Source organism: Gavia stellata, chromosome 5, assembly GCF_030936135.1.
Source record: "Gavia stellata isolate bGavSte3 chromosome 5, bGavSte3.hap2, whole genome shotgun sequence".
NCBI classification, from domain to species: Eukaryota; Metazoa; Chordata; class Aves; order Gaviiformes; family Gaviidae; genus Gavia; species Gavia stellata.
In genome coordinates this window covers 55,203,384-55,209,588 of record NC_082598.1, presented here as the reverse complement: position 1 = coordinate 55,209,588, position 6,205 = coordinate 55,203,384, and positions in this window count along the sequence as shown.

The window sequence follows — 6,205 nt, the reverse complement described above, 5'->3', positions numbered from 1 at the left end:
GGTTGTACGTTTGCAAAGTTACCTTCGCTGTTGCACAGAACAAGTGATAACAGAAGCATTACTTGGTTCGACGTGTAAACAGTAACAGAAGAAAAGATTTCACCGGAGAGCAGAGCCAAAACCCCGCACTCAGAGTCTCCCCGAGTTTGTTCCAGTGTTGTAAGTGTCTTTCTGACCTCATATCGCTGTTTATTCTGCCCTCTTAGGACAAAGGGAAGTTAGGGGCATTGCTTCATTTGACTCTCTTTGATTTTATTTTTTTTCCCCAGATATAACTTAAATGAAAAAAGAACTCCCCAGTTTCAGTGGACTAACTTTGACTGGTATATTGGGTTTTGGTATCCAAAGAACTGCATCTTTGTCTGTTGTAATATGTTCAGAGAGTGCAGTTGGTGGGGTGAATAACTTTTTTCTGCTCATTCTCTATGTTATTTTCATTGTCTAATATTGTGATATGATCAAAAATAGGATCACTTTATTAGTAGATAGCAGTATTGCTTGAATTATTGCTAGGAAAAACCTTTTGCTGCTTTCATGTGTTCCTTCTACCCTAATGGAGATCGAGTAGCTTTCTGATGTTAAGTCCAAATGTTTAAAAAAGCACGAATCAAACGCTGAAAAATCACAAAATGGACTTGAAAACTAAAAGATTAGTTCTGCAGTTTAAGAGAACACTTTCACTTCTCAGTTTTCAGTATGTAAGGGGCGCATTATAATGATCTTCCTTTTAATCATGTGCCCTAGATGCTTAAAGGAAAAGAGATTTCCACCTCGTTATTTATCTGCAAGTAATACAGTATGAAGACTTCTACTGTGAATTTACCGTATCATTCCAAGACATGGCTACACGGTCTCCCTACCTTGCTGGAAGCACAAGTTTACTGATAAAACAGTGGTTTGGTGTTTGTGACATTCTCTCTCTGTCTTTCTGGGTTCTTTGAAATTTGTACCTTAGCATTGCATTTAGGATAGATGTCATCAAGTGACTTCACTGCCAATATATAGTTAGTGATTCCTATACAGAGATGCAAATGGATTGATTGGCAGACCCAAAAGACTTAAGAGAGGAATGAGAATAGATGTTGAAAGGAAGAATTGGAAATGAGGGGGAATGAAGTGGGGAGAGCACAGCCACACAGGCTTAGCTCAACAGCAGTAAGCTGGGTGGCCGCAGGAGATCAAAGGGTGACCAAACCAGAACCAAATTAATAGTGGGTGTGTCGAGCAGAGATAAAGGCCTTAGATCACTTTGTTCAAACCGGAGGAGTCTGAATTTGCAAAGGGAGCCAGGGTTGTCGACAGGAAAATTTGGGAACTGCTCATCTACTTTTCTCCAAGAAGAGTTCTTGGAGCCTGATTTCGGTGGACCTCTGTAACGAGCGCTTCCCAGCACTGCTGGTTTCTCATGATAGCTGGACATTTTAAGCTGAAACCTCTACAAAAGAGAGGTCAAAAGTAAACATGCTGAGAGAGATGAACTCTAACCTTTCCCCAAGGGGCTGTCTTGCAGCCAGCGTTTGTCCAACAGCAATGCACCTCACGCTACAGGAAACCACTGAAATTGAAGTGAGAGGGTTTCTTACGATACCTTAAATTAAGCTGAAAAGCCAGGTGAAATATGTCTGAGATTTTCAAGGATTGGTGGAGAAAATCTTTGGAGTTTCTAAATAGTTTTTAAAACATCACTGGTAGGAATGACGAGACCAAAAGGTAGAAATGCAGCACTTTTTGTTAGGAGGAGTTGGAACAAAGCAAAATGAGAAGCAGGTAATTCCCTGATGTCAGATCTAAGCAAGCTATCCAGGATAAAACAAAGCAGTTTTTAAAAAAAAAAGAAAAGGCACCTATTTTAGCACTGCTGTCACCTTGGATTGTCGCTATTGAGAACAAGTGATCTGCTTGCCAAACCCAAACTGTATCCCTCGTCTATCCAGCTGTTTCATTTTTGAGGTACCTATCATCTAGTTACCAAATCGGAGCCTGACGCTGCAGAACCGTGCCTGCCAGCCCAGCTCTGCCACTGCCCCGCTTGCCATTGACCTCCGCTGGGCAAGGCACACAGTTCAAGATGAAAATGTGGTTAAAAACCTTGCTCAACCAGGACTTCTCTTTATTTTGCTATTTTTAACAAATCCCCCTGTGTTCTAAGGTACAACTGCAGCATGCATTTCATGAGCTTGTAACTGCTAAGCCGTATCTGTACTTAAGGACTGCAGTTTCTTCTACAGTAAGACAGAGCTGACTTTATTAGTAACATGCATTCATCGGAAATCCGGGATAAGTATTTTACAAGTTGTTGCACGTGTGTTAACCCTAGCACCTTTCACCAAGTATCAATTAATTTTATTAAAAGTATTTTACTTGAAAATTATATTAAAATTATGATCTTGTTCCCACTAACAAAGGGAAAGGATGCTGCCAGCGTGACTGCAGGCTGTTCTGAGGTCATGCTGATTTACACTCATGCAGCTCTGGTGGGTATCCCTTATTGGTGGGAAAGAATGCATTTTACCAGCAGCTATTCGTGGTCAAGTGTTACAAAAATAATGATGTTTAGTCCCCATATCTGCTAATCTGTACTGCACTGATGGCTTAATTCATAACCTCATGAGGAGGTCTGCCTTCCAAACCACTGATCTTCACATTCCCCTGCGCTTTCTGCAGCAGAATATGTTTAGGAGTGGAGTGAGAAACTGAATCCTGGAATTTGAACATTTTTTGAAGAGTATATGAAAAATACTCTTTAAAAATTAGCACACCTTGAAAGTTTAAGGGGAAAGTTTCAAAATCTCTTGCGAGTGGGTTGCTTTTTGGACTTAGCTGGATTATCATTGCACTGTTCTTTTTGTGGCTTCTGATTAGAAAGGACTGAGCATTTATTTGCTTCTCTAAACCTCACATGTGAATTATTGTTTAATTGCTGCCATTGCTGATTATTTAAAAGTACACATAATAGCCGTTACTAAAGATGTATGTTGCGTATTTGTGATTAACCCCCACTGATTTGATAAACACTCACAGTGTTTGCTTTGGTTGTAACCCTAAGTGTGTTTTCACTTCAAATGCAGGCTTAAGCAATGTATTAATTTCACCTTATTTTTAGAAGATTGTCAGTTTTGTTGTTTCCGTAGCTATGGAGCCCACATAAGGAAGCCGTGGCCTTCCATTACCCAGCTGTTGGGCTAAACCCCCTCCGGAATCCCCATTATGTCCAGCTGTTAGGGTCAGATAGCTTCAGAAGCAAGTGTATTGCTGCGATACTGGGGGGTATCCACGAGGACATGTATCACTTCAGGAGCAACGTGCGCCTCGGAGGCTCTGATTTCGTTTCAGGGGTTGTTGTCAAAGCTGTGGAAGCCCCAAAATTGCCCTTACAGGCTGGTTGTCCCATTCTGAAAGGCCGGTTTTCAATAGTGCAGACGGGCACACGATTTTCCTCGACAAGCTGTGCCAGGGCTTGGTGACACAGATCAGTATCTCTGGGAGACTTACCGTATTTATGTTAAACAGACCTGTGCATTTCACTTGAAAGAGAAGCACACCTGGTGGTGTTGGCCAGTTACTTGGCAATAGCCAGATGATCTTTTGTAACTGGAAAATGCTTTATGGTATGTTTTTTTATAAGTGAGCACCGATGTTACATTAGTTTCATGTGCCAAAGGGCCCCATTTCACAGGCGCACATTCAGAAGGTTCTTAGATTTGATAAATTTGAGAAGGGGTAAGCCTTGCAGCGGGAGTGCTGATACCAGACACAGATCATGCAGATACAAATTGCATTATCTAGAATCTTTTCATTCTGATTTTGGATTGTGAAGTCATGGGCAAGCCTGGCAGACTGTTGATGCAAATCAGGATGTGGAGTTGAGGTCGTCATCTGTTGATATCGCAATTCCCTACAAGTGAAATAGCGATGGTAGCTGTTTCTTTGTGCCACTCTTTGTCTGTCTTCTATATTTAGGGTGTCAGATCACCGCAGGAGGAGACTGCCTCTTTCTAGGTGTGTGAATGCTTAGCTCTGATCTTATTTTTGTTTTATATGACACAAAGTAGCAATAACAAATGTAAAATCTTGTCTTCAGTTTCAATTCCTAAACCAGTCGTGGAGGTATCAGTGTCTACAAAATAGAGGGCGCAGACTTTGAGCATGGGTATTGAGGGGAAGAGACAGCTTTGTGGCAGCCTTGCTGAAAGAAGGACGACTGTGTTTGGGGAGAAGGAGGGGAGGTTTGGAAGCGAGGAAGGAGAAGCTGCCCCTCGTTGAGGGAGGAGGAATGCCTGGGGATGGGGTGTTGCGTAAAATCTTCAGCAGAGGAGTGAAAGAGGACATTTAAGGCTGAGGAACAGGAGCAGGTTTGCTGGTGGTGCTGGCCATGTTATTTTACAGGGTGGTGTCACTGCCAGCAGTGCTGGGATTGCTTTGGCCTTGATTCATTTCTGCTAAGTGTCAACACTGAAGAGGGGTGCCTAGGTCTTACCTCTCCTCTGGGCAGAGGATTTGGGCAGGCACCACCAGCACGTAGTGCATCCTGCTTGGGGTCTACACCACCCTCTGGAGACACCTCCATCTCCTGACTAGAGGGGGAGCCAAGGAGAAGTGGGTGTCCAACTTAGGTTATTGGTTCCTACGTGGTGGTGAATTAAATGGTTCCTCTTGCCCCTATCAACACCATTCCTTCCCCAACGAGAGGCTTTCCCAACCCAGAAGGTAACGGAGAAAAAAAACAAGACTGAAAACAAACCAATTTTTTCACACTGTATTTTTACCTGTTTTATTTACGCTTTGACGAGAAGTGTGTAAGCATTTTCAGGAAAGACGACAAGCAGACTGTTTCATCCCGTTGATAGTTTGATTTTTTTCAGATTTCTGCACTCTTGGTTTTTTACAATATAAAAGAATTTGGAATTTTTTTTTATTCTTGTAATACATTTTTTTTTTTCATGACAATCTATGAGTTTTTCCTGCCTGGTTTTGTTTTTTTTGAAAAACAATTGTTCCTGGCTTTTTATTTTACTTTTTTGTGACCAGCACTCACCCACCTTGTCCTATAAAAATTAAATCAGATGGATCATGTCAGAGATCAGCTGAGCTGGGATGAAGTATATTCTTTCTTAATCTGCAATGCTGTTGTAAATGTAAAACTTACTTTTTTTTTTTTTTTACACAGTTCCTATGAAGACACTGCTTGAATGAGCAAAAAGGTATCAGTAACTTTAATTGGAGGACTTGTATGGGTAATGATTACTTTTTTGCATTGAAATATGAGCCTAACTTACCTAGAAGAAAATGTTCTGGCTCTGCACAGGCTTTGCCAGACTGTGCATTCAAAATGAATTTCTTTCAGGACCCTTTCCTTCATCATAGTTCAGAATTGCCTTAGTGGGTGCTCATTTTTTGAAATACGCCTGCCTCGATTACACACAGGAACATATATTGTCAGGAGGCAACCTTGAAGAGCAACCAGTGTTGGCTTAACTCTGCTCCTGGTGATAACTGCAGAGATTATACCATTGACTTCAGTGGGAACAGAATTAAGGCAACTGTAAGTACTTCTGGAAATGTTACCCCTCATTTTTAATCAATTGTATTTAACTATAGCAGTTAATAAAAAAAACCCCAAAAGATAAATAATAACAATAACCAAGCACTGACTGCTTAAAAAAAGGGAAAATCCTTTAAAATCATGTAAAATAAAACCCGCTTTTTTGTAAACAGGCAATACTGAGTAAGCAGGAATTCATGGTCCCATTTAGATGTTAATTGTACTTGAATATTTGAATGAGGATTGGTCATAGGCCTAAAACACGTAAATACTTTAAAATATATTCATAAATAATCATTCTTTGTACATCATAATTGTTCTTACTGCATGTCAAAAACATGGACTTCTGTATTCCCCAAGAAAGAAAAACGAGGGATTATTTTTTCTTTTGGCACGAAAAAGTAAAAATAAAGAACTAGCACTGCCCTTAAGGGAGTGCACAGAATACTACCAAATTGGTCTTTATTTGCCTTAGCTTTTTTTTTACAAAAGTCTTAAATACAGGTTAATATGTAAACACTGTGCACGCACTGAGAGTTTGATCCTGGCCTATTGAAATCAATGGCAAATTTCCCATTAACTGCAGTAGTGCGAGATCAAGCTCCAAGTTAGTACGGTACGTACAAGCCTAAGTCATCGAGGGAGCCATGGATTCAGGAAAGC